The 12,519-nt window shown below is 36.7% G+C and overlaps 1 protein-coding gene across 1 annotated transcript in view; it reads right to left on the bottom strand.

Annotated features, from left to right (window-relative positions):
* Positions 1–12,519, bottom strand: part of HTR2C (5-hydroxytryptamine receptor 2C) — a 298,109-nt gene that overhangs the window by 13,270 nt on the left and 272,320 nt on the right. The window lies entirely within an intron of this gene.

Consider the following 12,519-nt stretch of genomic DNA (forward strand, 5'->3'; position numbering starts at 1 on the left):
TTCAAGAGGAGCATATCTTAGGAAAAAAAGCTGGTTTCTTAGGACTAAAAGATTTGCCCTAGAACTGAAAACAAGAGCTTTTAAAACCCACAGCCCATCATAAAAAACATAAACAATGCTTCTATAAGAGTGTATTTAGAAAATTACTATATATACAAAGAAACAGAAAAATGTGATCCATTTTAGAGGAAAATAAGTAAATAGAAACAGACCCACACATGATCCAGATACTGAAATGAACAGACAAAGGCTTTAACTGGGATAAATATGTTAATAATTTACCAGAAAAGATAGATATGTGGTGGTAGACATGGGAATTTCAGGATAGATGTGGAAACTAAAGAAAAGAGGAAATCCTGCAACTAAAAAATTCATTACTTAAAATTAAGAAAACACATCTCATGGGATTAATAGTAGAAACAATGATCATTGAGCTTCAAGAAGGTCAATACATATCATTTAAACTTAAGCACAATGAAAAAAAGATTTTTAAAAATTGGACTCTTGTTTGTAGCCATGATAGAGTTACCATTCTGCCAAAAATAAGTATAAAACTGGACAGAATATATATATACTGAATATATATATACTGTTTTCAAGCATTTGGAAGTAATTTGTATAGGGCTGTGCTTTTTAAGATAAAGGAAACACACGAGATAGTGTTATATTCACCCTCTCCCTCTCTATCTGGAGATAATTTCTTGACTGTGGCACAAAGAAGGGAAGCCCAAGCAGGGATTGGCTATCTTGTTAAACTAATGAAGCAAAGATCAGAGTTCAGGATTACCCAAACACCTGGAATTTTCTGGGCAAGGAGTAAGAGAAGAGAGAATCATGCAGAAAGGGAGACCAAGAAGTATTTGTAACCACATCCTTCAGGTACATAGTTGAGAGCTAGGTTACACAGTGAGATTCCATAAGGCCTAGAAATGAGTGGCAGCGATGAGGACAAGAGCAGAACAAATATACTAGAAGTTATGCAGTCCTAGAAGTTGGAGTCTGGCCCAACCAGAATGAAGAGACCATATTAACCCATCACTAACATCTTGAGGATTCAGTGAAACAAAAGAAAGCATATACTTAGCAATAAGGATCATGTCCTTAAAAGATGCACCATAATAAAACCTAAAACCAAACCTCAGTAGGACCAAGAAATACAGAAGGAAATTCAGAGCATGCCAGACTAAAATTCCATACTCTTTAAAAGAAAACAACACCTTCTAGACTCTGTCATGTATCATCTACAGTGCCCTTTATAAAATAAAAAATAGACATGAAGAAATAGGAAATTATGGTAGTAATCACAAAAAAACAATCAATGAAAACAAACTTGCTATACCACTTACTTTTGGAATTATCAGAGAAGAATTTGCAGCAACTATTACAAAATAAAGATCTTGAAGGACTTAAAGCCAAGTATAGTCCTATTGAATGAAGAGATGCTAGCTTTTGGCAGAGAAATGTAAATTATAAAAAAGAATGGGAATGGAAATTTTGGAACTATGAGGTAAAATATATGAATGAAAAATAAACTGGACAAGTTTTGCAGGTGATTGGAAATGGCAGAAAAAAAGAACTACAAACTTAAAGACACAAAAATTCACTAGAAGAGGTTGAGGGAGCTAAGATGGCAGCATAGTAGGAGGACCCTAGACTTGCCTCATCTCTTGAACACGGCTAGATAACTATCAAATCATTCTGAATACTCAAGAAATTGACCTGAGGACTGACAGAACAAAATGCACAATTGGAGGAGAGAAAAGGCCACATGGAGGAAGGTAGGAAGTGCAAAGACATGGTTTGGAGGAAAAATGAATCACAGGTGCTGTGGAAGGGAGGGAGCCATGGTTGTGGAGAAAGGCAAGAGAGAGGGGAGCACACAGGGATATCCACAAGGAGAACACTTCCTCAAAGCTACTGACTAGGAAAATGAGAAGGACTAATTTTTGTGAATTTTTACAACCAGCAGGGCTCAAAGGCTGGAGTTTTAGAGGTCAGCAGGCTTGGCCAGGATAGAGCCCTGAGGGTGCTGCCCTACTCCAGGAGAGAAGGCAGGTCAGCAACCCTGGGGCAGATGGCACAATCTGAGGATCACCTAAGGGGTATGGAGAGAGACTCTTCGCTCTTCTTGGGGTGCATCTGTGAGAGAAGTATTCACAGAGACGTAACTCTGGGAATAAAGGAGCCAGTGGCACCATTTCCCTCCTCTGCCCCTCAGGATAGGGGCAGAGACACCTGCTGAAAGCTTCTAACCTTGACACAGGCTCTTTAGCCAGCTTGCTCCAAATCTCACACCACCTACACTCTAGCATGACTGGCCTTCTTGGTCAAGCCTGTATTTTTCCCAGCATAGCAGGACCTTCCCCCAGGAGACCAGTTCTGACCCCCACAACAGCACATTCCTAAAGTTTGGAGTTTGAAAAGTTAGCTGGCTTGGCTGGGATAGAGCCCAAAGGGCACTGCACTGCTCCAGGCAGGCAAGCAACTTGGAGACAAACTGCTTGAAGACAACCATATGAAAAATGCCTGGGAGGCATGAGGGGAAATTATTTGCTCTTCTGGCAGTTTGTTCCTGAGAGCAGCAAGAAAACACTCCCCTCTCTGGGAAAAAGGAGCTGGTTATGGCCCCTCAGCATAAATCAACTTCAGTAAACAGCACTGGACCAACACTGGTTGCCTAACTTGCATATGCCAAACCCTGTCCCCTGTATTCTACTGGTACTGCTTTTCTCAGGCAAGTGTACCTAAGGATGAGCATAGCAGACCCCTTACCCAGAAGACCAGCACAAACTCCTACACTCACTGTGTCTTCTAACCATAACTGCAAGGCTTTAGTTCTAGTGGAAGTAGCCTCAGGTCTCATTTAACAAGCAGACCAGAACATGCCTAGTTAAAACTTGCCACACCCTGGTTGACGTCCAAACGCTGCCCACCTCAGGCAAGGGTAGCCTCTGAAGACAACTGACCTGAGGGAAAGAGCAGCCAAAACAGCATCAGAGTACACGCAGCACACACCAGAGACACTTCCTGAAACCCCAGTCCCTGGACATTTTATGACCTCTTCATAAAGCCATTACTCTCAAGAGTAGGAAACAAAATAGGATTTTCTAACAGAGAAGAAGACAGAGACTTAGACAAAATGCCAAGAGAGGCTCATCTCATAAGAAAGAACAAGAAAAGATCACAGCCAGAGATCTATTTGAAACAGATATAAGTAATATGCCTGCTCAAGAATTTAAAGCAACAACATAAGGATACTGGGTGGGCTTGAGAGAAGCATGGAAGACATCAGGGAGGCCTTTACTACAGAGATAGAGTTAAAAAACAGTAAGAATTAAAAATACAATAACCAAGATTTGAAATTGCCTGAATGTAATGATCACAAGGATAAAAGAAGTGGAGGAATGAAGAAGTGATATAGAAGATAGAATAATGGGTGTACCTAGGTGGCTTAGTCAGTTAACTGTCTGCCTTTGGCTCAGGTCATACTCCCAGAATCCTGTGATTGAGCTCCACATCGGGATTCCTGCTTAGTGTGGAGTCTACCTTTCCCTCTCCATCTACTTCTCCCTCTCTATTTACCTCTCCTCCCATTCATGATCTCTCTTACTCTGAAAGAAAGAAAGAAAGAAAGAAAAAAGAAAGAAAGAGAAAGAAAGAAAGAAAGAAAGAAAGAAAGAAAGAAAGAAAGAAAGAAGAAAATCTTAATTAAAAAAGGAAGATAGAATAATGGAAAATAATGAAGTTGAACAAAAGAGAGAAAGAAGAATTATAGATCATGAGACTAGACTTAAGGAACTCAGTGGTTTAATCACACATAATAGCATTTGTATCATAGGAGTCCTAAAAGAAGAAGAGAGAGAAAAAGGGGCAGAAGGTTTATTTGAGGAAATAATAGCTGAAAATTTTCCTAGTGTGGGGAAGGAAACAGGCATCTAAGTCCAGGAGGCATGGTGAACTCCCATCAAAATCAACAAAAGTAGGCCAACACCAAGACATACTGTAGTTAAATTTGCAAAAATATAGTGTTAAAGAAAAAACTTAAAAGCAGCAAGACAAAAGAAGTTCTTAACTTAAAAGTAACGACCCACAAGGCTAGCCACAGATCTCTCCACAAAATTTAACAAGCCAAAAGGGAGTGGCATGATATATTCAATGTGCTGAATGGGAAAAAATTAACAGTCCAAAGTACTCTATCCAACAAGGCTATAGTTCAGAATCAGAGAAATAAAGAGTTCCCTGGACAAATAAAAACTAAAGGAGTTTGTGACCACTAAACCAGACCTGCAAGAAATATTTTTTAAAGCTTTATTTATGTATTTGAGAGAGACAGAGAGACAGAGAGAGAGAAAGAGAGGGAGAGAGAAAGAGAGGGTAGGGGGAGGGAAAGGGAGAAGAAGAGAGAATCTCCAGCAGACTCCCTGACACTGGGCTCAATCCCATGACCCTGGGATCATGGCCTGAACTGAAACCAAGAGTTGGACACTCAACCAACTGAGCTACCCTGGCACCCTTGCAAGAAATATTAAAGAGGACTCTTTGAGTGGGAAAGAAAGACCAAAATGGGGACACCTGGATGGCTCAGTGGTTTAGCCCTTGCCTTCAGCTCAGGGCGTGATCCTGGAGTCCCAGGATTGAGTCCCACGTTGGGCTCCCTGCATGGAGCTTGTTTCTCCCTCTGCCTGTGTTTCTACCTCTTTCTCTCTGTGTCTCATGAATAAATAAAAATAAAATAAAATAAAAAAGACCAAAATAACAAGGACTAGAAAGGAACTGAGAAAATCTCCAATAACAACTACAAAATGAGCAATAAAATGGTACTAAATGCATATCTATTAATAATCACTCTGAATGTAAATGGACTAAATGCTCCAATCAAAAGACATATAGTGTCAGAATGGATTAAAAAAAAAAGGCCCATTGATGTGCTGTCTTCAAGAAACTCATTTTAGACCTAAGGACACCTGCAGATTGAAAGTGAGGGGATGGAGAAACATTAGTCATGCAAATGGAAGTCAAAAGAATCAGACACACTGGATTTAAACCAAAGACTGAAACAACAGATGAAGAATGGCACTATATCATAATAAAAGGGATTATCTAACAAAAAGACCTAAAAATTGTAAATGCATATCCATCCAACATGGGAGCACCCAAATATATAAATTGATTAATAACAAACAGAAAGGAACTCATTGATAATAATACCATAATAGTAAGGGTCTTTAACACCCCACCTAGAGCAGTGGACAGATCCTCTAAACAGAAAATCAACAAGGAAACAATGACTTTCAATGACAAACTGGACCAGATGGATTTAACAGATATTTTCAGAACATTTCATCCTAAAGCAGCAGAATACACATTTTTTTCAAGTACACCTGGGACATTCTTCAGACAGATCACACACTAGGTCACAGATTAGGCCTCAACAAGGACAAAAAGATTTAGATCACACCATGGATCTTTTCCCGCCGCGATGTTATGAAGCTGGATGTCAACCACAAGAAAAAATTTGGAAGGACCACAAATATTTGGGGGTTAAACAACATGCTACTAAAAGAATGATTGGATCTGTCAGGAAACCAAAGAAGAAACAAAAAAATACATGGAAACAAATGAAAATGAAAACATGACAGTCCATGGGCAGCCCGGGTGGCTCAGCGGTTTAGCGCCGCCTTCAGCCCAGGGCGTGACCCTGGAGACCCGGGATCGAGTCCCACATCAGGCACCCTGCGAGGAGCCTGCTTTTCCCTCTGCTTGTGTCTCTGCCTCTCTTTCTCTCTGTGTCTCTCATGAATAAATAAATAAAATCTTAAAAAAAAAATGACAGTCCAAAACCTTTGGGATGCAGCAAAAGTGGCCATAAGAGGGAAGTATATAGCAGTACAGATCTACCTCTAGAAGTAAGAAAAAAACCTCAAATAAATGATCTAACCTTACACCTATAGGAGCTAGAAAAGGAACAGCAAATGAAGCCCAAAGTCAGCAGAAGGGAAATAATAAAGATTAGAACAGAAATAAATGATATAGAAACTAAAAAACAGTAGAACAGATCAATGAAACCAGGAGCTGGTTCTTTGAAAAAATTCATACAATTGATAAACTCCTAGCCATACTTACCAAAAAGAAAAAAGACCCAAATGAATAAAATCACAAATGAGAGAGGAGTGATCACAACCAACACCATAGAAATAAAAATAATTATAAGAGAATATTATGAAAAAATGTCGAAAATCTGGAAGAAATGGATAAATTCCTAGAAACATGTAAACTACCAAAACTGAAAAAGGAGAAAACCTGAACATACTGATGACCAGCAAAGAAATTTTACCAGAAATAAAAAGAATCTCTCAACAAACAAAAGTCCAAGGCCAGATGGCTTATCAGGAGAATTCTACCAAACATTTAAAGTAGAATTAATACATATTCTTCTCACCTATTCTAAAAAATTGAAATGAAAGGAAAACCTTCAAGTTCATTTTGAGGCTAGTATTTGCTTGATTCCAAAACCAGATAAAGACCTCACTAAAAAAGAGAAACTCAAGCCAATATCCCTGATAAACATGGATTCAAAAATTCTCAACAAAATACTAACAAATTGAATCCAATTGTGCATTAAAAGAATCATTCATCACCATCAAATGGGATTTATTCCTGGGCTGCAAAGGTGGTTCAATATTTGTAAATCAATCAATGTCATACACTATGCCAATATAAGAAAAGGTAAGAACCCTATGATCCTTTCAATAAATACAGAAAAAGCATTTGTTGAAGTGCAACATCCATTTGTGATAAAAACCCTCAACAAACTAGTTATAGAGGGTACATACCTTAACATAGTAAAGGCCATATACGAAAAAACCATAGCTAATATCATCCTCAGTGGGGAAAAATTGACAGCTTTTCCTCTACCAGAAACAAGACAAGGATGTTCACTCTCACTACTGTTGTTTTATTTAACATAGCACTGGAATTCCTAGCCTTAGCAATCAGACAACAAAAAAATAAAAGGCATCCAAATCATTAGGAAAGAAGTCAAATTTCCTATTTGCAGATGACATGATACTCTATGTATAAACCCTGAAGGACTCCACCAAAAAATTGCTAGAACTGATACAAAAATTCAGTAAAGTTGTTGGTTATGAAATCAATGTACAGAAATTTGTTACATTTCTATATGCCAATAATGAAACAGCATAAAGAGAAATCAAGGAATCAATTTCATATACAATTTCACAAAAAAAACATAAGATACCTAGGAATAAATCTAACCAGAGAGGTAAAAGATCTGTACTCTGAAAACTATAAAAGATTGATGAAAGAAATTGAAAATGATCTAAAGAAATGGGAAAACATTCCATGCTCATGGATTGGAAGAAAAAATATTGTTAAAATATACTACCAAAACCAATCTACACATTTAGTGAAATCCCTGCCAAAATACCACCAGCATATTTCACAGAGCTAGAAAAATCTTAAACTTTGTATGGAACTACAAAAGACCCTGAATAGCCAAAGCAATCTAGAAAATCTTTTTCTTTTTCTAGAAAAAGAAACGCAAAGCTGGAGGCATCAAAATTCCAGATTTCAAGTTATATTGCAAAGCTGTAGTGATCAAGACAGTATGGTACTGGCATAAGAACAGACATATAGATCAATGGAGCAGAATAGAAAGCCCGAAATTGACCCACAACTGTATAGTTAACAATCCTCACAGAGCAGAAAGGAATATCCAATGGAAATAAAAAAAGACAGACTGTTTAACAAATGGTATTGGGCAAATTGGACAGCAACATGCAAAAGAATGAAACTGGACCACTTTCTTACACTATACACAAAAATAAATTCAAAATGAATGAAAGACATTAATGTGACACAAGAAGCCATCAAAATCCCAGAGGAGAACACAGGCAGTAACTTCTTTGACATTGTCCATAGCAACTTCTTACTAGATATGTCTCCTGAGGCAAGGGAATCAAAAACAAAAATAAAATGTTTGGATTTCATCAAAATAAAAAGCTTCTGCACATTGAAGCAAACAATGAACAAAAATAAAAGGCAATTTACAGAGTGGGAGATGATATTTGCTCATGACATATCTGATAAAGTGTTAGTATCCAAAATATATAAAGAACTTATAAAACTCAATACCCCCACACCAAAAAATCTAATTAAAAAAGGCCAGAAGACTTGAATAGACATTTTCCAAAGAAGACGTCCAGATGGCCAGCAGATGCTTGAAAAGATGCTCAGCATCACTAATCATCAGGGAAATATAAAATAAAACTACAGTGAGATATCATCTCACATTTGTCAGAATGACTAAAATTAACAACACAGAACACAAGTAGTGTTGGTGAAGATGTGGAGAAAAGGGAAACCTCTTACACTGTTGGTGAGAATGCAAAGTGGTGCAGCCACTATGGAAAACAGTATCGGGGTTCCTCAAAAAGTTAAAAATAAAACTACCCCATGATCCAGCAATTGCAGTACTAGGTGTGTACCCAAAGGTTATAAAAATACTGATTTGAAGGGATAAATGCACCTCAATGTTTATAGCAGCATTATCAGCAATAGCCAAATTATGGAAAGAGCCTAAATGTCCTTTGACCAATGAATGGATAAATAAGTGGTATATATAGACAATGGAATATTACTCAGCCATCAAAAGAAAGAATCTTGCTATTGCAAGGACATGTGTAGAGCCAGAGAGTATTAACAAAGCAAAAGGCAAATACCATATGATTTAATTTGCATGTGGAACTTAAGAAACAAAACTGATAAACATAGGGGGAGAAAAGAGAGACAAACCAAGAAACAGACTCCTAACTATAGGAACAAATTGAGGGAGGTGGATGGTGGGAAGGTTTAAATAGATGATGGGTATCAAGGAGGGCACTTGTGATAAGCACTGAATGTTGTATGTAAGTGATAAGTCCTAAATTCTACACCTGAATACTATTACATTGTATGTTAACTGGAATTTAAATAAAAACTTGAAAAAATAATTGAGAGACCAAAGAAAAAAAGATTTAAAAAAATTAAGATTTCATTGGCCTATGGAACAATATAAAGCACCCTAATACACATGTGATGAGAGTCCCAGAAGAAGAGGAGAAATAATGGGGCAGGAAAATATTTGAAGAGATAATGGTATAAACTAGCCAAATTTGGGATGCCTAGATGGCTCAGTGGTAGGGCACCTCCTTTCGGCTCAGGACGTGATCTTGGAGTCCCGGGATCGAATCCCACATCAGGCTTCCTGCATGGAGCCTGCTTCTCTCTCTACCTGTGTCTCTGCTTCTCTTTCTCTGTGTCTCTCATGAATAAATAAATAAAATCTTAAAAAAATTAACTGGCCAAATTTGATGGAAGGTATTCATCTATAGATCTATGCAACTCAACAAGCCCTTAATGAAATAAATTTTAAAAAAGAGAAATCATAAGTATATTATAAACAAGCTATTTATAAGCATATCTAGAAGCAAGAGAAAAACGACACATTTCATAGAAAGGATTAATATAGAAATGTCTATGACTTCACATCAGATGCTATAGAGGACAGAAGATAATAAAATCATCTTTAAATAGAACAAAGTAAATGGTTTTTTAAAAAATGCATAAAATCAGCAATCTCAGTTTCCACTGTAAGACATTTTTACAAAGAAGAAATTACATCCTACATAGAAGGGAAGAAATAATAAAGACAACAAAAATCAATGAAAGAGAAAACAAAAATAATAGAGAAAGTTGGCAAAGTAAAAGTTGATTCTTTGCAACTTTTAACAAAACTGATGAATCTCTAACAAAACACATCAAGAAAAAGCAGGTAGAAAGAAGAGAGGGAACACATATTACTAATAGCAAGAATGAAAGAGAGGGTATCACTACATAACCGACAGACATTAAAAAATAAGGATATACTATGATCAGTTATGATCAACTTTATGATCAGCTTCGTGTATAATGTAAGAATCATAGAAGTAGTACAAGTCTATTTATACCCACCAACATATGCATAATTGTTTCCATATGGTTTATTTCTAAATATGGTATAATCCCACAACATAGTTATAATTTTTCTTTGAATTATTATTTAACTTAAAAAAACACAGTAAGAGAGAACGTGCACTTTTACATGGTTCAAATGTTTCATCTTCCAATCTTTCTCCTTGCTTTCTGAGATTCATGCATATTAGATGACTTTCTAGAGCCCCATAAGCTGTTGATGCTCATGATGATGGGTTTTTTTAAAAAAGATTTTATTTATTTATTCATGAGAGACACACACACACACACAGAGGCAGAGACATAGGCAGAGGGAGAAGAGGCTCCATGCAGGAAGCCCAATTTGGGACTCCATTCCAAAACTGCAGGATCATGCCCTGAGCCAAAGGTAGAAGCTCAGCCGCTGAGCCACCAATGCATCCCATGATGTTGGAGTTTTAAAAGAAATGTACATACTGAGTACAATTTACTAGCACATAAAACTAGATTTCAATTATACATTTGTATGAGGTTTTACAAATGTATATACCTGTGTAATTATCATCCAGTCAAAATAATAAAACATTTTTAACACTACTGATAATTTTCTCAAGTCCCTTTCTAGTTAGTGTCCTTGAGCTCAGAAAATGAGTATTTGGATATCAATAAATATAGATTAGTTTTGCGGGCAGCCCCGGTGGCTGAGCGGTTTAGCGCCACCTTCAGCCCGGGGTGTGATCCTGGAGTCCGGAATTGAGTCCCCCGTCAGGTTCCCTGCATGGAGCCTGCTTCTCCCTCTACCTATGTCTCTGCTCTCTCTTTGTGTCTGTCATGAATAAATAAATAAAATCTTTAAAAAATAGATTAGGGGATCCCTGGGTGGCGCAGTGGTTTGGCGCCTGCCTTTGGCCCAGGGCGCGATCCTGGAGACCCGGGATGGAATCCCACATCGGGCTCCCGGTGCATGGAGCCTGCTTCTCCCTCTGCCTGTGTCTCTGCGCCTCTCTCTCTCTCTGTGACTATCATAAATAAATAAAAATTTAAAAAAATGGATTAGTTTTGCTGTTCCAGAACTTCACATAGATGGAGTTATATAGGATCTATGCTTATATATTTGGCTGCTTTTGGTCATTATAATGGCTGTCAAATCACCCTTATTTTTGGTTGTATCACTGGTTTTTATTGTAAATAGTATTCTTTTGCAAGAACTTTTGCTGATATTTTCATATGTTGATGGACATTTGGGTTATTTCCAGTATTGGACTATTATGAATAAAGTAGCTCTGAATATTTGTGCATAAATTTTTTATGTGCATGGACATACATATTATGTGGATAAATATAAAGAGTGTAGTGATAGGGTAGATGCATGCAAAATGGTACTTCAGCAATTGAACCTTTAAAAGAAATTCAATTGCTGAAGTACCATTTTGCATTCCCATTAGCAAACTATGGAGGTCTCAGCTGCTACTTATTCTTGCTACCCTTTGGCTGTATTAGTATTTTCAGTTTTAGTCAGGCTAGTGAATGAGAAGCTTTCTCGTTGTTTTAAAGTTGCATGACCCTCATGATATTGAGTATTGTTTTGTGTACTTATTCCCATTTGGATGCATTCTTTTATAAAAAATGTTCATGATTTTGCCCATTTTTAATTGAGTTGTTTGTCATATTATTATTTACTGGCAGGAGCTCTTTATATATTTTTGATACAAGTTTTTTTGTGTAGTGTGTGAGGCTGTGTGGTTCTCTGAGGCTGTGGCATGTTTCTTTGATTTCCTTAACAGTGTCATTCAAAGAGCAGTTTTTAATTATGATGAAATTCAACTCGTCAACTTTTAAATTTCACTTAATGTATTTTGTTTTCTATTTTTAAAATATTGGCCTATGCCAAAGTTATAAAGATATTCTTCTATAATTTATTTATATTAATTGTAGCCTTACATTTCATATTTAGGTCTATAATCTATTTTAAAGTAATTTTGTGTATAATATGAGGTAGGTATCAAGGTTAATACCTTTTCATTTCAATAGTTACATGAATCTCAGAACATTTGTTGAAAAAACACTTTCTCTAATTATCTTGGCACATATTTTGAAATTCAATTGATGGTATATGTATGAGTACACTTATAATTATCTTTTAATTGCATTGATTCATTTCCTGTTTTTTTTTTTTTTTTTCCAGTAACCATTTTTGTGATTACTTTAGCTTGAAGGTAAGTCTTGGAACCAGATAGTGCATGTGCTCCTCCTTTATTTTTCCTTTTCAAAATTGTTTTGATTATCCTAAGTGCTTTGCATTTCTATTTAAATTTTGGAATTAGTGTGCAGTTTATGCAAATAATGGATGTAGTTATTTTGGAGTTGCTATGAGTCCATAGATTAATTTGGGTGACATTTTAAGTTTTAGTCTTCTAATTTAAGAGCATGCAATATCTCTCCATTTAATTAGTCAACCTTAATTTCTCTGTGCAATATTTTGAAGATTGTAGTAGAGGGGGTTTTCACATCTTTGTAAGGGTACTATAT

This window comes from Canis aureus, chromosome X (genome assembly GCF_053574225.1).
Source record: "Canis aureus isolate CA01 chromosome X, VMU_Caureus_v.1.0, whole genome shotgun sequence".
Classification (NCBI taxonomy): Eukaryota; Metazoa; Chordata; class Mammalia; order Carnivora; family Canidae; genus Canis; species Canis aureus.